Source organism: Tachypleus tridentatus, chromosome 13, assembly GCF_004210375.1.
Source record: "Tachypleus tridentatus isolate NWPU-2018 chromosome 13, ASM421037v1, whole genome shotgun sequence".
In the NCBI taxonomy this organism is placed as follows: domain Eukaryota; kingdom Metazoa; phylum Arthropoda; class Merostomata; order Xiphosura; family Limulidae; genus Tachypleus; species Tachypleus tridentatus.
Genome location: NC_134837.1, coordinates 25,742,920 through 25,766,759, shown reverse-complemented (window position 1 = coordinate 25,766,759; position 23,840 = coordinate 25,742,920). Strand labels below are relative to the sequence as shown.

The window sequence follows — 23,840 nt, the reverse complement described above, 5'->3', positions numbered from 1 at the left end:
TCTGCAGCGGCTTGAGCGATTTCGCTGTTTACTGGTCCGCGGCTTAATGGCGCTCCACTGTACTTTAAGGCTAAAGGGAAGGCAGCTCGTCATCACCACCCACCGCCAACTCTTGGGCCACCTTTTCACCAACAAATAGTGGGACTGACCCTCACATATAACACACCATGCCTGAAAGGGCGAGTATGTTTGGTGCGACTGGAATTCGAACGATTACGAGTCAAATGCCTTAACCCACCTGGCCATGCCGGGCGTAATAAAGGTAGAAAAAACCCAGCAGTAAAGATGGTGGTTGTAATGAATGCAGTTATTTATACACACACATATACATTTGTTTGTTTTGAAATTTTGCGCAAAGCTACACAAGGGCTATCTGCGCTAACTGTCCCAAATTTAGCAGTGTAAGACTACAGGGAAGACAGCTAGTCATCACCACCCACCGTCAATTCTTGGGCTACGTTTTTAATAAACAGTAGTGGGATTGATCGTCACATTATAACGCTCCACACAGCTGAAAGGGCGAGTATATTTGGTTCGACATATATCCGAACCCGCGACCCACAGATTACGAGTCGAACGCCTTAACCCACCTGGCCATGCCGGGGCCACACGTATAAATGCAAAATGAAAAGAAGTAAAGTATGATGTAATAGAACTTTCTCTGTAAAATCTTACAGGAGATTTGTCCAACATTTAGCTTTTACCTACTTTACCTACAATAATAAACCAGGTGAACTGAATTTATCAAACGTAGTTATGATTATTGTACAATGGCTAGAAGTTTCTGTGAATCGAATTACTAGCAGTAATATACGCACTGTAATGTCCGTCTATACGACACCAGAAGAATCAGGTATTCACGTGTATGTTTATTTTACTGTATGGCTTGTCCATCTTTTTGTAATTGATTTCGCACATTACCTACATACGGGGATTAAAATACAAGGACAAAAATATCCGACATTTCCCTGTATCGACGTCATGGGTTTGTTACTGTCTATACAAAAGTAGAAGAAATTTAGATATAGTTTTCTATGTACGTTTAAGTTGTATAATATCATCAACACAATAAACAAAGCAGATATAGACAGATGTTAGACATTACTCCATGTGAGTCTGTACAGAGGAAGTTTTGTTTCATCAACTCCATTCCCGTCTTTTCCTTTGCTTTTTACTGCATCTATTTCTACTTTTCTTTCGCTCTTTAGTGCATCTATTTCTACTTTTCTAGCTTTCTAGTGCATCTATTTCTACTTTTCTAGCTTTCTAGTGCATCTATTTCTACTTTTCCTTCGCTCTTTAGTGCATCTATTTCTACTTTTCCTTCGCTCTTTAGTGCATCTATTTCTACTTTTCTAGCTTTCTAGTGCATCTATTTCTACTTTTCCTTCGCTCTTTAGTGCATCTATTTCTACTTTTCCTTTGCTTTTTAGTGCATCTATTTCTACTTTTCTAGCTTTCTAGTGCATCTATTTCTACTTTTCCTTTGCTTTCTAGTGCATCTATTTCTACTTTTCCTTCGCTCTTTAGTGCATCTATTTCTACTTTTCTAGCTTTCTAGTGCATCTATTTCTACTTTTCTAGCTTTCTAGTGCATCTATTTCTACTTTTCCTTCGCTCTTTAGTGCATCTATTTCTACTTTTCCTTCGCTCTTTAGTGCATCTATTTCTACTTTCCTTTGCTTTTTAGTGCATCTATTTCTACTTTTCTAGCTTTCTAGTGCATCTATTTCTACTTTTGCTTTCTAGTTAAATCTATTTCTTTTTTAGCTTTCTAGTTGCATCTATTTCTGCTTTTCCTTCGCTCTTTAGTGCATCTATTTCTACGTTTCCTTTGCTTTTTAGTGCATCTATTTCTACTTTTCTAGCTTTCTAGTGCATCATTTTCTACTTTTCCTTTGTTTTCTAGTGCATCTATTTCTACTTTTCCTTCGCTCTTTAGTGCATCTATTTCTACTTTTCCTTCGCTCTTTAGTCCATCTATTTCTACTTTTCCTTCGCTCTTTAGTGCATCTATTTCTACTTTTCTAGCTTTCTAGTGCATCTATTTCTACTTTTCTAGCTTTCTAGTGCATCTATTTCTACTTTTCTAGCTTTCTAGTGCATCTATTTCTACTTTTCCTTCGCTCTTTAGTGCATCTATTTCTACTTTTCCTTTGCTTTTTAGTGCATCTATTTCTACTTTTCTAGCTTTTTAGTGCATCTATTTCTACTTTTCCTTTGCTTTTTAGTGCATCTATTCCTACTTATCCTTTGCTTTTTAGTGCATCTATTCCCACCTTTTATTGTTTTAACATCTTTCCCACTTGTTTGTGTACTTTTTATACGAGACGAAATGATGTTATAGATCATTCATTCGTTCGTTTTGGTATCTTGTATTTATATCATCAGTGTAGGTGTGCACCTTAATACTATGGTATGTGCAAATAATGGTTTACATGTGTATTCTCTTTACGTATGGTATGCGTACACATTGTGAAGGTGCATATGTGTTATACATGTGATGACACCAACGCTACAGTGTGAAATGTATTTTGGGTGATGTAGTGTGAGTTGTGGTTGAGTGCAAATACTAAAGGTTGATAAATTAGTTAATTATTTTGATTAATTACTTCATATAGCTCAGGCACCAACTATAATTTCTTGTAGGTATAAATAGAAATGCAGGTTAACTTTTATCAAAGAAGTAGGTCTAAGCTGGATTTGTCCTTGTTTGCACGTAAGTATACAGATAATTATTACAACACTGAAGAGTTAGATATAATTATCAGTGCTTTTACTCCACTAGTAGTTTACTTAGAAATTTGGAGTTGAAGTCTGGTAAACCAAAACGTATACTTTGACAAGAATGTCTTTCGTCCTTTTCTTGTATAGTGAAAGGACTTATCGGTTGGTTACCACATCTATTCAGTATATAGAGTGAGCTAGCAGACATATGTATTTTAACATGATATCCCTATTCGAGGCACTGCTTGATGTAGGTCAAATAGCTTTTCTTTATGGTAATGTTTAGTACAAGAATACGCTAGCACTAACACGTGGTATCTGTGTTATTGTTTTATTTGGTGTTATTATAATTATAGCACGCCCTGTTACCCAACAATGTCAGTCAACCAGTAAGATTAAGAAATTTTGATTTTTTAAAATTTTTGTATCTGCTCTGTTGGCTTACTTAATCGGTTCTATGACTTGTGATTTTGTTTGTTTGTTTTGAATTAAGCACAAGGCTACACAATAGGTTATTTGTGCTCTGCCCAACACGGGTATTGAAACCTGATTTCTAGCAGTGCGAGTCCGCAGACATGCCGCTGTGTTATTTGGAAGTTGTAAATTTGTATGTGGCCTGTTTACCCCATAAGACTGCCTCTCTAAGTCTTTTGAAGATGTTTTATTTGATTGTTAAAAATCAATAGAACCAATAGTTTGTAATGCGTGTTTTGTGTATTCGCCCCATTCCTACTGTAAATACCACCGTACTAATGAGACTTGTTTCAAATAAAACATTTGTTGTCAGAGAAGAAAAGGCTCTTGTAAGACCCTACACGACACTTCACAATCAGGATCAATCTCAGATTGCACCACAGAACGTAAAAAATCTTTTCAATACTGGAAAACTTTGGCTTGAAAAAAATATTTATCACAAGAAGAAAGAACAAAGGTCCATTGTAGCCACATCACGTGACTTTACAGATACGTGATCCAATAGAATTATAATTATAGTTTCTTCAGCCATCATTTTTCAAACTTTGGTTTATTATTTTGTTAATTTTACAAAGAAACATGCCCATCTTCATTGCAACGGCATTTTGGGTGAGAGGGTTCTTTGCCATATCAATAACCTTCACTTTTCCGAGAACGACCAGGTTTCAGGTTGTCTTACAGCTTATTACTAATAGCACTTTGTTGCTGTAAAACACTATCTCGGAGAATATTGGCAGCTGTCGTTTTCCAAATGTTAATCATTTTGGCTCTTAAACGTTTAATAATATGGCTAAGAAAATTTCCTTTCGCAAAAAAATAAAATAAAATTGTTATATACCTTCAGCTATAAGCATCCTTGCATGGCGGCCCTGCAATACTGAATAGTTGGAGATCTGTTATAATCGAATGTTAAAGAACGAAACATAAATCGTCGTCCCAAAGACACTAGTATCGTTTATTTCTTTTCCAAGTTTTATGTGTTATAACTAGCGGCATCGCTTACTTTTTATACAAATATCATTACACACACAAAAAAAATATTAAGCCTTATCACATTTTGTCAAGTCTAACAAGGCTAAACTGTGCCCTAAACGTATTTATATGATTGCACACTCTAATGCTGAACAGAATCCCAGGTCTTATCATGTTTAGGCCTAGTAAGATTGAACTATAACGTAATTGCAGTAAAAAAAATATTTGAAACACACAGTTTGTGCAATCAAGTAATACTTTAGTGCCTGGTATTAGTGGTTAAGGCAATCGATTCGGAGGATCGAATTTTGTCACTGGATGTATGCGTCCTATCAGCCATGTGAGGTCTTATAATATGAAGGTCAGTTAGTTGATAAAGAGTAACCCTAAAGTTGTCAGTGGATGATATTAATTATCTATTTCCTCTAGACCAAAAATTCAAAATTATGAACCACTTACACAGATAGTCCTCGATTAACTTTACAGGAAATTCAACAAAAAATAATTACAATCTGCTACTGAGATTATGTAAGAGCTGTAAAAAACTCTAAAGGCAATTCTCTGCACATGGTCCTTGAAATCACTCATTGTATTAATAAACTATAGTTTCCATAATAAAATAGATTGTTGTAAGGACGATTGTTTCATAGGCTTGTGAATAATAAACAAAATATTATTAATTATTAACATACATAACATGTCAACGTCTGAGACAAAACAAAATTTCTTTTCACACGTTTGAAGATAGTTAAATATAAAACTAAGTAAACTCTATATTATGTTCACAAATTCAACGTAACCTGAATATATTTTTTCTTAATTTTTACGGATTACTAAATATTGTGCATCTAACGGCTCATATGATGTTTTCAGAATAGTTACCATTAAGCACCACCCATGACAGCTCATTCTAAAGCTAGATGAAAGAAAACAAATAAATAGAATGATATATATATATAATGGTAATCATTGACCAAAAAGAACAGACCAAAAACAAGAGTTTGACGTTAGAACCAGACCAAAAACAAGAGTCTGACGTAAGAACCAGACACGTTTATTTAATTTCACATACAGGTTTTCTTATTTTCAGAAAGTACACATGACCATAATACAGATATTTTGTATAAGGGTTACAAAATACTGCATCAGGACTCATTTACTATTAAACGATATTCGCACTGTATCTTACTCGAACTGTTCTTACCTTAGGCTCCTCAGTGATAAGACTTATGACACTAAAAAGTAGGTTTTCATATCTATTGTGGGGACAGCATAGATAGCGCATTAAGTAGCTTGTGTTTAACAAAAATTAAACAATTCTTAACTCAAACTCTAGAAAGTACTCATTACATATCTTACGATATAAATAAGCACGAGAAATATATATAAATTAATAGTCACAATACCATTACACTAACAATGACTATAATATCAAAAACATATTATTTTTCGAGTTTGATTCAACTATTTTGTTGTTACATTTATGTGGTCTGGTGGTTTTCTTAGTCAATTACAATCCTACAGAGGTTGAAAGTGATTTGGCAGGTGATCTTTTTGTAAAATCAAGCACGTGTACCAGATGGTTAGGGCACTCGAACTGCAGTTTGTGGGTCGCAGGTTTGAATTCTCGTCCCACCAGACATGCTTGCCGTTTGGGCGTTATGATGTACGGCCAATTCCATTAACCGTCCCCAACATAGCAATGATTGACGAGAAGATGGCAGCTAGTCAACACCATCCACTTCCAACGTTTGGGTTACTCTTTTAACAATGAAGAGAGGAACTGACCGCCCACAGCAAAGAAAGAACACTTGCACAGAATTATCGGGAACAAATACTTGTTTATATGTTACCAAATTCATATTCAAAATCTAAGCTATTAAAAGAGCGAAATTCGTTGAGTGAAGATTTCATCGTATAAGATTGGATTATGACGTTTTGTACCAAATATCTTAAGTTTAGGAACGTCATTTAATGCAATATATTTTCATCCAAATAAAGCAATTCCAACCAAAAACTTATTTCTGCTAAAAGACGAATTAGAAGAATTGCGAAAAATTATCAGTTGTGAAAGTTAAATTCAAATTCAGGGTATTATTGTTGATGCTGTGTTGCCATGGTAGCAAGTACAGTGGAACCCCTCTAAAACAGCCACCCTCGGGAGTGAGACAAACTAGCCTGATTAGAAGGGTTCCACTGCACTATTCACACTTCCTTACATAAAGAAACATGCGTATAAGGTAAAATTAACAGAGGTTTCTTTAATACATAGGCTAGCCAACGGACAATAAAAAGGATCATTTCATTGGTCGATGTTGTTTTTATATGTTCACCTATGGGAAAACTGAAATATTAATTACACTCTTTATTTCAGAAAGTCATTGGTTATCCTCTTACACTGCGTCCGCTACTACCAACTGCAGCTTATTCTATCGAGTTGTTAAAAAATGATAATAATAAACAAATTCTCCACCCCCTCCCCAGTGACTCGGCTCTGAGTCTGAAGACATAGCGCTAAAAACTGGGTCTCGATACAGATAGCCCATTGTGTACCCCTACGCTTAACCAAGAACGAACTGGAAATAGGAAAATGAAAAAAAACAACCTAAACCTAACCTAGCCTGTCTTTTTTTTTCTTTCTATTTACGTCAGAATATAACAAACAGAAATCAGAGGTCTTTATCTCATCGATACTCAGATTATCTTGTTCTTCAGAATACAACACAAAGAAATCAGAGGTCTTTATCTCATCGATACTCACATTATCTTGTTCTTCAGAATACAACATAAAGAAATCAGAGGTCTTTATCTCATCGATACTCAGATTATCTTGTTCTTCAGAATACAACACAAAGAAATCAGAGGTCTTTATCTCATCGATACTCAGATTATCTTGTTCTTCAGAATACAACACAAAGAAATCAGAGGTCTTTATCTCATCGATACTCACATTATCTTGTTCTTCAGAATACAACACAAAGAAATCAGAGGTCTTTATCTCATCGATACTCAGATTATCTTGTTCTTCAGAATACAACACAAAGAAATCAGAGGTCTTTATCTCATCGATACTCAGATTATCTTGTTCTTCAGAATACAACACAAAGAAATCAGAGGTCTTTATCTCATCGATACTCAGATTATCTTGTTCTTCAGAATACAACACAAAGAAATCAGAGGTCTTTATCTCATCGATACTCAGATTATCTTGTTCTTCAGAATACAACACAAAGAAATCAGAGGTCTTTATCTCATCGATACTCAGATTATCTTGTTCTTCAGAATACAACACAAAGAAATCAGAGGTCTTTATCTCATCGATGCTCAGATTATCTTGTTCTTCAGAATACAACACAAAGAAATCAGAGGTCTTTATCTCATCGATACTCAGATTATCTTGTTCTTCAGAATACAACACAAAGAAATCAGAGGTCTTTATCTCATCGATACTCACATTATCTTGTTCTTCAGAATACAACATAAAGAAATCAGAGGTCTTTATCTCATCGATACTCAGATTATCTTGTTCTTCAGAATACAACACAAAAGAAATCAGAGGTCTTTATCTCATCGATACTCAGATTATCTTGTTCTTCAGAATACAACACAAAGAAATCAGAGGTCTTTATCTCATCGATACTCACATTATCTTGTTCTTCAGAATACAACACAAAGAAATCAGAGGTCTTTATCTCATCGATACTCAGATTATCTTGTTCTTCAGAATACAACACAAAGAAATCAGAGGTCTTTATCTCATCGATACTCAGATTATCTTGTTCTTCAGAATACAACACAAAGAAATCAGAGGTCTTTATCTCATCGATACTCAGATTATCTTGTTCTTCAGAATACAACACAAAGAAATCAGAGGTCTTTATCTCATCGATACTCAGATTATCTTGTTCTTCAGAATACAACACAAAGAAATCAGAGGTCTTTATCTCATCGATACTCAGATTATCTTGTTCTTCAGAATACAACACAAAGAAATCAGAGGTCTTTATCTCATCGATGCTCAGATTATCTTGTCTTTATCTCATCGATACTCAGATTATCTTGTTCTTCAGAATACAACACAAAGAAATCAGAGGTCTTTATCTCATCGATACTCAGATTATCTTGTTCTTCAGAATACAACACAAAGAAATCAGAGGTCTTTATCTCATCGATACTCAGATTATCTTGTTCTTCAGAATACAACACAAAGAAATCAGAGGTCTTTATCTCATCGATACCCAGGTTATCTTGTAAGATTCAACAATATCTAGTTTCAGTTTTCTTTATTTTCAAGATAAAAGAAGCTTATATATTTCAACATGTTCCTATAAGACAAAACTTTCATCAAGTATATTTATATATATATTTAAATTCAGTCACTTATCCTTCAAAATAATCAGCTTGAGAAACATATTCTAGGTTGAAGTCTGATACGTTTACTTAACGTGTTTTTTTGATAGACTTCGCCGGAAGTTTAACTGTATGGTTTGGTGAAATTGCCACAAACGTACTTGAAGTTTATTTTTCTGTAGGATTATACTTAGCTGTCAACAAAAACAAATTGTTGAGTAAGTATGGTTTGAATCGACTCATACATTTTTACAGAGTTACAATGGTGAACGTAACGAAGGCATTCAGAAAGATTAAGATTTTGTGTATAAGCCATGAAAAATGAATAAGTCACTTTTTAGGCCTTTTGAAAACTTTCCGACAATACTGTCGCGGTAGTTCGGGTCATCACTCTCGTTAAAAAAAAACATTGTGAAGCAAAGTAAAAATGTAACATTTTGAGGTAAGCCGATTGGAACTGGCATTCTCTAAATATCATTTGCTATTTTAAAGGAGTCAAAGGACAAAATCCCGCTGTGAGAGCTGCAGGAAGTTATTGTTTTCGCCACACTTTAAACGCACCATGGGTGCAAAAGAGCATGAAACTCGAATCATCAAAACACATCGCATATTTTGTCAAATACAGTTTACGCTCTGAACCTCAAGTACCAATGAAACCTCACTTTCTTTTTTGTATCTAAAATAAAGGATTTCGTTTTATGACAGTTTTTGTAATGTCTATCTAATTGTACAGCAGGAAATAACGAAATGATTTGTCAGTTGGAATTAAACTAAAGGATGTTTTACTGTTCAAATCGTCTTTTTGTTTGGCCATTCACCAGCTGATGATGATCGTAATTTCCTAAGTGAATGAAGGTGTGGTTTAATGAATTATATGTGTTTGAGATAATCCACACAATTGGGGGTTTTCATTAATATTTGTACTTTCGTCCAATGTGTGTTTTCTTATAGCAAAGCCACATCAGGCTATCTGCTGAGTTCACCGAGGGGAATCGAACCCTTGATTGTAGCGTGTAAATCTGTAAACTTACCGCTGTACTAGTGGAGAGTTATTCGTCCAATAAAAATAAGATCTACATATTTAATCAATGAGAAAAAGTTCAGTTTTGATTATTTTTTGTTATCGCCTGGAAGCATTTCATATACAAACTAAATTTTATTCATATCAAGCTCTGAAGTGAACAATATTTTGACAAGGATAACGGGTATTAAGCTTGGGAAGTTTTGGCTTCCCGAGATAAACTATCCCTTACTGGGCATTATTCTTACCAGTTCAAAATATTTTACAGCATATGTGAAGGTACAGAGAGAGAAAGTGGAAGAGAACAGCTCATTTATTTCGGAACGTCAACTGATTCTATGCGCCCAATCGCACCAAACATGTTCACCCTTTCAACCTAGGGTGTTATAATCTGACGGTCGATCCCACTATTCGTTGGTGAAAGTGTAGCCCAAGAGTTGGCAGTGGGTGGTAATAATTAGCTGCTTTATTCTAGTCTTACACTGTTAACTTATGGACGGCTAGCGCACGTAGCCTTAGGGCAACGCTACTCGAGAGCTATGTTCGCTAGCCGTCCCTAATTTAGCAGTAAGACAAGAGGGAATACTACTAGTCATCACCACCCTCCGCCAACTCTTGGGCTACTCTTTTACCAACGAATAGTGGAATTGACCTTTACTGATATCGTCCTCACAGCTGAAAGGGCGAACGTGTTTAGTGTGACAGGGAGTCGAACCCCCGACCCCCAGATTGTGAGTCAAGCGCCCTAACCACCTGCCCATGCCAGGCCTACGGTGCTTTTGTATTTTGGTATTGCTATTAGAAAGCAATGAAAATAATGATAATGAGATAGATTGTTAGTAGAGTCGGTACGAGAAGACTTGACTTTGATATATTATGAGTAGCAAGTATTTAAAATAAAATCTGCCTTATACTAATGTGTCATGACAGTCATAATAAATTATATTTGTTCTCTGCTACCTTACAAAAAGTTCACACCACAATAGTTTTATTCTACCAAATGTCTTATATTAACAGTATTTCGACCCGTACTCATTACCAGCTCAGTAACATACCCGACCTTGCAACGGTGAGTACGTATAATGTGACGGTCAATCCCACTATTCGTTGGTAAAAGAGTAGCCCAAGAGCTGGCGGTGGGTGGTGATGACTAGCTGCCTTCCCTCTAGTCTTACATTACTAAATTAGGGAAGGCTAGCACAGATAACCCTTGAGGAGCTTTGTGCGAAATTAAGAAAAACAAACAAACTCATTGGTAAATAGTAGTCCAAGAGTTGATAACGGGTGTTGATGACTAGCTGCCTTTCCTCTAGTCCTACACTGCTAAATTAGGAACGGCTAGCACATATAGCCCTCATGTAGCTTTGCGCGAAATTAAAACAAACAAACCATCTTAGTGAAGACTATTCTTTAATTCAACGTTTAGGGTCGTAAAGATACTCCTTGTTTCTTAGTGTCCCTGATTATCATTCAGGCTTCTTCGAGGCATAAAAGAATTTAAATCAAAATAAGTATCAAGCTTAATCAATCAATCTTACTGTGCTTCTTGTATTATAGCGAATCTGGTGAGCTCTATGTTTTTTGTTTTTTTTTAAATTCGCACAAAGCTACTCGAGGGCTATCTGTGCTAGCCGTCCTTAATTTAGCAGTGTAAGACTAGAGGGAAGACGACCCACCGCCAACTTTTGGACTACTCTTTTACCAACAAATAGTGGGATTGACCGTCACATTATAACGTCCCTACGGCTGAAAGGGCGAGCATGTTTAGTGCAACGCGGGTGCGAACCCGTGACCCTCAGATAATGAGTCGCACGCCTTAACACGCTTGGCCATGCCGGGCCAAGAGCTCTATATTGAGCGAAATTAGTTGTACGCAATGAACACAGCAGACATAGTTAGTTTAAATACTTTGTATTGAAGATCCGTCAGGGGGTAAAACGGGTAGTGTTAGCAATACATCTATTTAACACTAGTGTTAAAACTGTATAAACTACGTAGTGGAATGTTTGTGCTGTTCATAATTCTTTTCTCAAATACCTAAATTGCATGATAAGTTAGACGGTTCAAACGACGTTCATTTTAACGAACGTCACTAGTCCTCATTATTAAAAAAAATATATATTATTATTCAGTATAACGCTAAAGTATAACTGGAATTTCTAACATTATCGCCTCCACTTATAACATTTTTTTTTTTTTCATTTTAGATACATCACTAGTTATCCTATTGCGTGTACTGGGATAGTCGATTGGTAAGCCTGCGTGCATACAAATGGGGAATTAACTTATTCAGACTAAAAACGAGTGTTTTCTGAATGCAAAATATTAATAAATAAAATAACGATATTAAAAAATATTCCAGTGATCAGAAAACTTCGATATTAAATGTAGAGTAATAAAGTGCGTGAGGATTTGAAAGTTAGCATAATGTAACCATATTATTTTACAGTTACCGTGAGGATATCTTTTATTATTTTCAGTTTTGTTGTAATAGTGACAGTAGCTTGAAAAGGTTTAAAGGAAAAAAATATCTGAGAATATGATTAACTTAATAATTAACAGTTTCATTAAACAATGGAAATATTAAACATATACTGTAGAAATTATGCTTATAACGGAAGTTTCTGTAAGTATAATTCATTAGTTTCCAAGCAACGTAGTTTGGTTTGTGAGAAGGCCAGAACAATATTTTGAGATAAATTACAAACACGATCTTAGCGTAAAGTTGAAATGAAAGAGGTCGCACTCGTACTGTACACTGATTACGTCATATCTAGAAAATATACTTAGTTTTGGTCTTCTTGATTTAGGACGAATGTGTGAAACAGGTCGTGTTGTGGGCAACTAGAACTGGTTAAGATGAAACATGAAGCGCTTCTAATTTGTTTTAATTGGAAAAATCAAAGAACTTGGTGTAACGTAAATAAAATATTAAAGATTCTAGATAATATTCAGAATTTGAATTGTGAGAAAGGTGTGTTTGATTGAAATTTAGGCAAATATTCTTAATTGGGTTCTATGTTTTTGGAATAAGTTGCTAACATATAAGTTCCAAGATGATAGAATTTTCAAAATATATCAGTAATGTGCTAATTTATTTGTTTATATGTTTGGCTTAACTCCATTTTGAATTTGTTTCTGCAATATGTTTAACATTAGTACAGTTGTAATATGGCCAAAGAGATGCACATATAATGTATATTGCATTTGGAAGGAACAGTGTTGAATAGCGGGGTATAAATGTTTAACCCGTATTTTGGTAATTAATTCATTTAGGTTTGTTATAAATATGCAGTTTTATAACAATTTATTTGTTCTAAACTTTTTGTCCATACTGTTAGGATGTTAATGCTAAATAGAACTGTTACAAACAACACTCATGTAATATTGTTTTGATAGTTTTGAGTTATTTTAATTCATATTAACTATTTAGTGGTTAAATTATTATAAGTAGAATATAAGTAGGGATATAAAATTTGAGAGAAAAATAGGGTTAATAATTGTATTTCTGCGTTAATTAAATTAAATAACCAAATATAATAAGATTGAGGAAGAGTTTTGTGGTTGTACAACGCAAATACTGACTCAGCGGAAAATGATGGATTGGTGGAATTTCATTAGGCCTTCAAACGTAATTAGTAAGAAAAGAATCACTATTAAAATGTGTCCCATTTCCTAGAGTAAACATGATAAGTTGGTTGGTTGGCGATTATTGGCGCAAAGCAACTGGGCTATCTGCACCAAACAATCTATACAAAAAACAACAAAAAAGAACGTAAAAGTAAAATCGTTTGTAAATGGATCAAGGTAAGACGAAACAAAGTTCAAAATGTAGGTAAAAAACATAAATAGAATAAAAAATTTAATGGTTCTAAAACATTTAAAAACACAAGTGAGATGGACAGTGTCACCATGGCCAAAGACCCTGTCCAGCGTCAGGGATTAATCCGTGAAAAAAAAAAACATGATTGAAACGGTGCTTTCGCTCACGGTCGAAATGACGGTCACGAGTTGATCCATGTTGTTGGTGATTATTCCATAGCCTTGTGATGGTGCATGGGTGGACATTCACAGCTCTGGCAACATCTGATCGAGATTCGCCTGCTTCCAATCGACCAATGGCGTTGTTGCGTTGTGCTTCAGTCAGTCTTGGCGTAACTGTATTGCGTGTCGGTGGCTTAACACTGAGCTATAGAAACCGAGAATCCGTCACTTTTATAGGGATTTTGCACATGTTGCACTTGCAGAACATGCAGATCTCTCATACAAATTTACTGGACACGAATGCGTTTTGGCGAAAAATCCGATGTTTTCCTCCGTTTTCAAAGTGCACAACTTTTATTGTCATTTTGGTCTGATAATCAGTGCCTTAAAGCGTGTAACATCACATACTCTAAGCTTGTAACGTTATTACATATATTTCTCTTTAAAATAAAAAAAATATCCCTTTTGCATTTCTTTTTTTGGAGAGTATATATATGACTCTCCAGGGCGGAAAAATGCCCTTCTCACTTTAAGGCTGTGAGTGCTTCTAACATTGATGTTCAAATTTCACTCTTCAATCAAACAATAGTAACTCAAGAGTTAATTATGGGTTATAAGGACTAGCTTACGTTTCTCTATTCGAACATCCTCTTTCAGCTGCCGGTGCATTATAACTTTATAATGGACAACAAATCTCAATATTCATCTGTACAATTTAGTCTAAGAGTTGGTGGTGGATACTACCGATTAATTACTATCATTTTGCCCATTAGCTCAAAATTAGGAATAACGGCAGACAACCTCAGTAGCTTTGTTATGAGCAAACGATCTCTCCGATATGACTCGGCATGGCCAGATTGTTAAGGCGATATACTCGTAATCTGAGAGTCGCGGGCTCGAACCCTCACCCCACCAAACATGGTCGCCCTTTCAACCGTGGGGGAGTTATATTGTTATGGTCAATCCCACTATTCCTTGGTAGAAGAGTTAACGGTGGGTGGTGATGATGAGCTGCATTCCCTTCACATCTTACACTGCAAAATTAGGGACGTCTAGCGAAGATAGCTCTCATGTAGCTTTGCGCGAAATTCAAAATCAAACAAACAATCTCTCTGACGTTTTGCTCGAAATTCTGAAACAAAGAAACAAAAACCGTGTAATATTTACAGAACAAAAATACAATTAAAAAACAACGAACGAGATTAGATTTGCTCTTATCCAGGGATACTGACGAAAGAAAGCTATAATTCCCCTAAATCGGTATAACTCAGTAACAAATGGGGAATCCGGGAATAGATTGCATTGCATGTTTATTTTTGTATTTTAAACAGCTTGCCTGGTGAATAATTTAAAAGAATACATCAAAACCCTATGTGCTATGTATTAGTGTGATGCAAGTATTTCAACAATTGCAGGAAAGAAATCTGATTGACCATATCCTAGCATAATTGATTAATTCATTAGCTCTTAAGTTTGTTGAAAAGTATCGTTTCTGTACGTTTTATAACTGTGAATGTCTTTATTTAGTTATTTAATGGTGAATTCTCCTTACAGACTAGGTATATATAACATCTACTTAAAAAAAGTGTTCAATACAAAAGTTGTTTTTTTTTAATAAAATTATTTTGGTGTTTTAATGCAGGTGACGCTCCCTTATAAGTTTTTTTTCTATGTAGTCTTTCTTCAAAATTCGTCTACAACACCTCACTTCAAATGTTTTCAACTGTTGTTTCATTCAACAGACTGGTCCACGTAACCATCCATGAAGTAATACTGGATATATGTAATAATTTAAAACTTTCTTCTTCAGTTTCAGTTTAACATTTCTCTTGAGTAATTCTTTCAGATCCTAGGATGCTGTTTTCCTATTCCTATCCTCCGTTTCATCTATTTTTCACATTTTGCATCGTCATTGATGCTAGTTCTTAAATAAGCAAAAATAAGTTCTATCACTTTGATCCCTGGAAGGGTCTGGCGAGTTGTTTACTGAACAATTTCTTGATGAGCGACTTTAAGATCACAATACGAAATATAAGGTGTCTATGGTAACAAGACAAAAGAGCTAATGCATTAATTACCTCGTTTGTCAGAAACTTAACTGTCTAGTTAAGTCTTTCTTTTGTTATTAGAAAGGCACAGATTGATGGTGTGGTAGAACTTTAAATTTCAAAACTATCGAGCCTCATTCGAATCCGTTACACACCACATTATCTCTCTGAGTTTTAATCTATGGGTACGTTGGAAGAGAACGCAGATGGTGGATGACATGGTGAATTACCGTATTTCAAAGAAACCAATAGAGAACAGTTATGTGGTGAATAATCATGAACTTAATGAAGGAAGAACACGTTTAAAACAGTTTGTTGTGTTTGAGCAGACATCTCTTTATATTTTGTGTTCTACGTGTAAAAACATGACATATAAGTACGAATATATTATTCCAGAGAATTTTCAGGAGTTGTCATATAAGTACTTAAACAGAAGAAAATGTTAAGTTAATATCATTATTGTCCCCATGAAACTTATTTGGAAAATATGTAAAGACCCTGGTGTTGAAAAAAGCATTATTTTTATTTACTACCTATGGATGCTTTATATGTTGTATTCTCATCTTAAAATTGTTCATCCAGAACTTTTATCTATGTGAAAAAATCTTCTTGACAGAACATAAAAGAAAAGCCTTAAGCCACCTGGCAGTATTGTTAAGAACTAGCTCAGATATGAAAAGTGCTTTATGCTATAAACATATGTGTTGTCAAAGAAACTTCTGACGCTTTATTTTAATTCATAATTACATTTAATAATAAAATTAATAAAAATATCTTACCTCGCTATTTTCGATTATATTAATTTTACAGAATAAGTTATTTATTTGTTTATAATAGAAGAATATTACTTTCTAAAGGTAAATAATTATAATTATAGAATTCGTGCCCAAGAAATGTTACCTGTAGTGTTTCTTATATTTATTGCATAACAATAACTACATTGCTACCCACAAACCAAGTTACTAAATGGAATGTTTAATGAAGGCCTAGAGCAGACAACCTGGTGCGGCCAGGCGATTAGGGAACTCGACTCGTAATCTGAAGGTTGCGGGTTTGAATTCCCGTTAACTAAATATGCTCGCCCTTTCAGCCATGGAAACGTTATATGTGACGGTTAATCCTATTTTTTGTTGGTAAAAATGTAGCTCAGGAGTTGGCGGTAGGTAGAGATGACTAGCTGCCTTCTTTTTAGTCTTACACCGTTAAATTAGGAACGACTAGCGTAGATAGCCATCGTGTAGCTTTTCGAGAAATTTCGTACAATAACATTATTGAGTTTGGAGTAATGTCTGTCACAGGTTTGTTTGTTTAGTTTCGGAAAAAAACCAACCGAGACTTTGAGTACTTCAAACTCTTTGGCCCGGCATAACCAGGTGGTTTAGGAGTTCGACTCGTCATCTGAGGGTTCCGAGTTCGAATCCCGGTCGCACCAAACATGCTCGCTCTTTCAGCTGTGGAAGCGTTATAATGTGACGGTCAATCCCACTATTCATTGGTGAAAGAGTAGCCCAAGAGTTGGCGGTGGGTGGTGATGACTAGCTGCCTTTCCTCTAGTCTTACTCTGCTAAATTAAGGACGGCTAGCTCAGATAGTCCTCGTGTAGATTTGCGCGAAATTAAAAAACCCAAAAAATCAAACTTTTTTTTTTACATTTCTACAACAATTAAATTTAATACTATGTACTTCATGCAGGAAGGTGATAAAAAGTTGTTCTTTTGTTTTACACGGTGATTTATGAATAATAATTTATGAAAAACGATTATTATTATATACAGTTCTTGATTATTTTAAATATCGAAATCAATTGAATTTAATATTGAAGGTGAAACTCTTCCTAGTTCCTAGATTAATAGAAAATTAAAACTTTATAGCTCGTATGACTCTGATGGCGCTATTCTACAATTATAAAACTTACATTATATAAAATTACTCGGGACTGTATTTCTCCAGCTTCAAAACATTTTTTTACCCAAGCATTGCTTTTGAAATATTTGTTTTATCAGGGCTTTGAGAAACTTCCTTGGTTGCTTGCTTTCTGAATGTACATTCATCTATGTTGGTAATTCAGTAGAATACAAATCGTCAATAGTTAAACGTACTGAAGTATTATGTGTTAGTGTTTGAGGTTTTAGAAGAAAGCTAAGAATTTTAAATAAACTTTTACTCGTATAATTTTGAATTAGACGAAATCTCATTTCAATTAAAAATTTTATACTTAGATCACAGAAAATTAGTTTCAGGACAAAAAGATGACAGTTACTTCTCAAAGTAGTTCTTTATCAATGATTTCCAACAAACTTGTTAAACAAAATCTCCTAAGAGAAAGAAACCTAATTTAACAAAGTAACTTGTAATAAAAATACTGCTCAAACTGGTACTTACAATACGTTTTAAAAGTGTCGTACACATAATAATAACTGCTAAAATCAATACGCACTGGCTGCATGAAAGATTTATAATGTTTGTGGAAGTAACAGCTAATCTGTAAAACAAACATGTCTAGCGAACCGCTGTAAGCTAACTTACATGTGAATTATGCTAACCACTCTTGATCAGACACAAGGAGGTGCTAACAATAGCACTCAGATACAACTAGAAACAGTTCACAAAAAGTGTGGTGTTGGTAAATATAGTTGTTTGTTGATTCTCTGAAACTAACGTATGGTTGTGGCAAACAATCAACTCAGTATTTTGCTATTAATAAACAATATTTTCATTACTCAAGAATATAATGTAAATTTACATTTTTAAGTGCTCGTGATTAAATGCAAGCAGTTATTATTTAAACAGAAAAGTTTCTTCACTTCCATTGTTCAATAATACTTTAAGTTGAACAAATTACGTCATACATGGCCCGGCATGGCCTGGTGGGTTAAGGCATTCGACTTGTAATCCGAGGGTTCCGGGTTCGAATCTCCGTCGCACCAAACATGCTCGTCCTTTCAGCTGTTGGGGTATTATAATGTTATGGTCAATCCCACTATTCGTTGGTAAAAGAGTAGCCCAAAAGTTGGCGATGAGTGGTGATGACTAGCTGCCGTCCCTCTAGTCTTACACTGTTAAATTAGGGACGGCTAGCGCAGATAGCCCTTGAGTAGCTTTGCGCGTAATTCAAAACAAACAAGCAAACAATTACGTCATATATAGGCATTCATATTAAAATCCATCTCTGTTAAAATGCAGGATATCTGATAAGAGTAAGACATATTTTACAGTTTTGTACGTTAAACAAATTTTTAAAACATGTTAACTAACGTTATTACATGACTGTTCTGTTTAACCTGTATGACGTAACACCATGAAAACAAAATCGCTCACTCGACTAGCGCGCGTGTGTGTTCTCATAAGAAAGTCACATTAGGCTATCTGCTGAGTCCACGGAGAGGATTCGAATCCCTGATTTTAGCGTTTTGAATCCGTAGACTTACCGTTGTACCAGAGGGCGACACTTGACTAGCTTAACAACGAATTGACACACAAGTTTAAGGTATTTGTATTCGATGTGAAATTATAACAACGAGAGCCTCTATGTAGTCAAGTCCTCTGATTGGTTAGTGGTAAGCTCAATGCCTTAAAACGGTCCAATCTGGGTTTGTTTCATCAAATGAACAGAAAGCTATTTAACCTTGCGTTTAAAATAACAAGATGGATATGGTCAATTAAATTAATTAATGATAAAAGCGATAACGAGTCATAGGAATAAGTATTATTTTGTAGTAACACAAATAATTCTAATTTAAATTAACGTACTATACCGAGGAATTTCCAGCACATTAATACATGTATTGACTATTTGTTTTCAACCAGATAATTCTGGGAACTTATGAGTGAAAGAAAATATGTTATATCAACCACACTATATCTGTCGTATCCAGTGCCGATGAGACCTTTCACATAATACCACGTCTAATAATGCTTTGAAACTAGTTATCCAATAGCAATAATAATAATTAACAATAATTTATAATTACAGATCAAAGTCAAACCTATTAGCCCTCTCTAAGTAATTGTTTTATATTTCTTATGTGCGGAAAAATCTAAATAATATATTATTATTGCACATCTGTACTTGAAAATATCAATTCAGGTTTTAACAGTTTTTTGACATGTAAGTTGCAATTAGCTGAATTATGGTTCGCAGCCTGTTTTAAAAGTGATATTCTGTTAATTATTCGGAAACAATCTTGATGCCAAGAAAGTATTGCCGAGACCACACGATGGAATAACATGAGAAAGTCGCATAGAATTATTAATTGCACACCGGTTGTCGTGGGTACACTGATCAGTATATTATTATGTATAGAGTCCTGGCAGTGACAGAAATAAGATGAGATCTTAGCAATAATTATTTTAAGGATTTGTTCCGGTGCAATCGGATTTGACTGGCATGACTGAATGGTTATCGTACTGATATGTGAATCTTACAATCCATGATTTGCGTCTCGTTGCCACAAAATCGCTTTTGGTACAGTAGGTATGTTCTAAAAATGGCGGGCCCGACATGGTCAAGCTTGTTAAGGCGTTAGATTCGTAATCCGAGGTTCGAATCCTGGTCGCACCAAACATGCTCGCCCTTTCATCCTTGGAGGCGTTATAATGTGACGGTCAATCCCACTATTCGTTGGTAAAAGAGTAGCCCAAGAGTTGGCGGTGGGTGGTGATGACTAGCTGCCTTTCCTTTAATCTTACACTGCTAAATTAGGGACGGCTAGCGCAGATAGCCGTCGTGTAACTTTGCGCGAAATTCAAAACAAACAAGCAAACAATCTAAAAATGGCCGTCAAATTCTACCAGTCAATTAGAGTAGCACAAGGTTGATAATAGATGCTGTTGAATAGCTGTTTTGTCTTTGATCTATCACTTCAAAATTAAGACGGCTAAGCAGAGAACTCTTGTATAACACTCAACTAATATCAGAAAGAAACATTGTTTCTACTATGAACATATCATCACTGCTTATCCAAGACAAGAAAACACCACAAAAACAAAACTTATGCATTATTTTGCTGTATCTGAACACATCTGAAAACGGCTTCACATGAAAAGATGTTCGGTTTATCCTAGCACGCTAAGTATTAAATGTGGAAAGATTCGTCAGAACTCTGTCCAGAGATTATTTTTTTATGTGCCTGACATTTCTAGAGCCGCTTCCAACTGGATGAACTAACTGACTGAATATAAAGCGAGACCTCCAGTGGCTCAGCGGTAAACCTGAGATCTTGTGACACTAGTTTCTATACCCATGATGAGTATAGCACATTAACGCAAATAGTCCATTGTTTAGTCTCGTGCTTTAAAACAAACAAATTAAAGTGGACATAGACATTCTTGTTTTGATATCTCTATTGGTCCAAACTCTCCGAAACTAAGAGTTAAAACAGGTCAAGAAGTTATTGTCGAATGTGCTGAAAGCTTTTGACTTGTGACTTTACATTATTATCAGTAATCAAGTTTCTCTTTGTTTAATAAGTCGAGAAGTTTGATTTAATTGTATACAAAATATGTTTCCCTAATTTGTTGTTATTTTGTCTACATTATAAAATGAATGATAGATAAAACAGTTTTCTAAGGTGTATAACCTAGATAAATAGAATACTTAAAACCTACACCAATAAAGAGAATGTCTATCTACCAGTTCATACATTCTCGCGCATGCATGAAGAATACAAAAGTTAATAAACCCGCATAAGAAAATACTAATGAATATGTTCGTTCGTCCATAATGTTGATGAGTTTATGTAGCCACAGAAGTTTTGGATATTTCTACTTGTCACTAAGTTCAAGCAGGTTGAAAGATAATTAATGAACAGAGATTTGTATTGAGTTATAAGGCGTATTAGAAACCTAGAACGCTTATCCATTCTTGTCACACGGAGCTGAGACACTCTGGACTCTATGCAGACTCCTCTAAGTATACTTTATAACTCAGTAACAGCAGTTTATAACGCACCTGTTCCTATTCAAAGCTATTGACTTTACCAAGAAACTGTTTTTGACAATACTGTGAATGTTGTGGAAGAGTTAGAATACAAAGCAGAGACTTTAACTGTCTCAAGTGTATTTGAACTTGACGTACAACAGCTGACGAGACGTACATATAATAAAGTAAATGCTAGTATAAGCCGCCATATTAAATTAATTTCTGGTGAAGTTACCTATACTAATGGTTTATTAAGGAAACGTTAAGTAAATTTAGACATGTATTAAGGATGAAAGAGAAAAACGTTAGCGCATGAAATTAATGTTCATTTAAACAAAAAATAATAATTAATTAAATATTTGTTACGAATGTATTGCGTCAGGAAAAAAATAAACCAGTAAATATTCATATGAGATGCAGGATGTGTCTAAATGTTAATTGTAGACATTGTGGTTACTCCTGCAGAAGACAGAATACTCTGGAACAAATAAAGGCGTATTGAAATAAAGCCTAAGCCTCATAAAAAACGGTTTATTTGTCGATTGATAGAACGTTTGGGCAGAGTATTCATAATTAGTACAATGGAATGGTTTGTTTGTTTGTTTTGAATTTCACGCAAAGCTACACGAGGGCTATCTGTGCTAGCCGTCCCTAATTTAGCAGTGTAGGACTAGAGGGAAGGCAGCTAGTCATCACCACCCACCGCCAACTCTTGGACTACTCTTTTACCATCTAATAGTGGGATTGACCGTAACCTTATAACGTCCTCACAGCTGAAAGGGCGAGCATGTTTGGCGCGACGGGGATACGAACCCGCGACCCTCAGATTACGGGTCGCACGTAACTTCACACGCTTGGCCATGCCGGGCCCAATGGAATGGACGGCACTGATGGTTGTAAAACTAAAACACACATTTAGAGATGTTTCTATATCTACAACAGGCAGTTACCACCTATTCATATGTTTCATCAGTTTATTTGTTGTGAAGATCAAAGCTACACAATGGGCTGTTTGTGGTCTACTCACCACGGGTATCGAACCTCGCATTTTAGCATCGTAAGATCGCCTGCAGATTTACCACTGGAATATTAAGAGCTTTAGTTATTTGTATAAAATGTATACGAGAGAGGTTTAGCTACTTGTATGCAAATATCTTTTCTAATAATATGGAAACTCTCCATGATTTTTACATCAAGTTTGAAAGTTATCTAACAAAATGTAGTTTGTATAAAAATCACAATGAAATCTTAGGTTGTTACATTTATGGTGTAATATAGAATAGTAAACGTAACTTCTTCAAAAACATTAATTTCTCTTTATCTTCCAGTATTCGCATTCAACGTCACAAAACTTTTTTTTTCACGAATGTAGAAGGCATTTTATACATCTTTACTGAGTTTAAGAACTTTGCAAACATTATTACGACTCGAATACCTTATCCATCTGTCCATGCCGGGCCAGTTTTATCAGGAAAATTGTGATAATTATGGGACATTGCTTTCTTTTTGCATATTATTATTGTGTGTTCTTTAGTGCATTATTTAATTAAATAATTGTTTAATGAGGTAGCACCGTTAATACAAAAAAGTAGTGTTAAGTTTTATAAATAGTCGACAACAACGAGAAAAAATAAGCAAGTACTACACTTGCTTTTCAGGTGTATTCTTTAATTATTATCAAATTAAATATATTGTGAAAGCTGAAAACTTCTACTTTAGCTAAAGTAAAATAGATAATATTTGATGAGATACACTGGCGAATAGTTCGTGTGTTATGTAGTTCGATATTATAACGTGAGCTGCACGTCACCACGTGGTTTGCAGCTTATATGGAGTGAATTTTTTATTACACACAATTCAAAGAACAATACAGCAATAAAAGCTCAGTATAAATAGATTATACCTTTAAGCTACTTATGATAAAGTTTCTCTTTTGTAATTTGCAGTCATTCCAGAAAATAAATAAGGGAATTTTATAATTATTTTCTCATTTGTTTTATGGTAGTTACGAGGTCGGTCAAGTCAACCAACCTCAATTAGACAAATAAAGATAAATATTATTTCCCCCAAAATAAAATTTTCTTTACTATATGATAGTGTTTTCATATTTCTTGAGTAATGCATATACTTTAGAGACATGTGACATCAAATGACAATTGTTTTTAATTGTGAAATTTTCACGATGCTAATTTATTTGCTGCTTATAAAATAATTTGTAAGATATCAAAGTTTAGCAGTTGGCACAGAAGCAGGTTCTTACAATAACTTGTTTATAAATAACATGCTAACTGGATTAAAGCAAATCATAATGTAAAACATGAAATCAAGTAGTCATTTAAGTAAT

The 23,840-nt window shown here is 34.8% G+C and overlaps 1 protein-coding gene across 4 annotated transcripts in view; it reads left to right on the top strand.

Annotated features, from left to right (window-relative positions):
• The window catches only part of LOC143237103 (uncharacterized), a 353,116-nt gene that overhangs the window by 53,686 nt on the left and 275,590 nt on the right, over positions 1-23,840 (top strand). The window contains exon 2 of one of the 4 annotated variants that reach the window (XM_076475970.1): positions 11,752-11,796. The exons of the other annotated variants lie outside the window; for them this stretch is intronic. The gene's annotated coding sequence lies outside the window, so the exon portion shown is untranslated. The remainder of the gene's footprint in view (positions 1-11,751; positions 11,797-23,840) is intronic. 4 annotated transcript variants of the gene reach the window in all.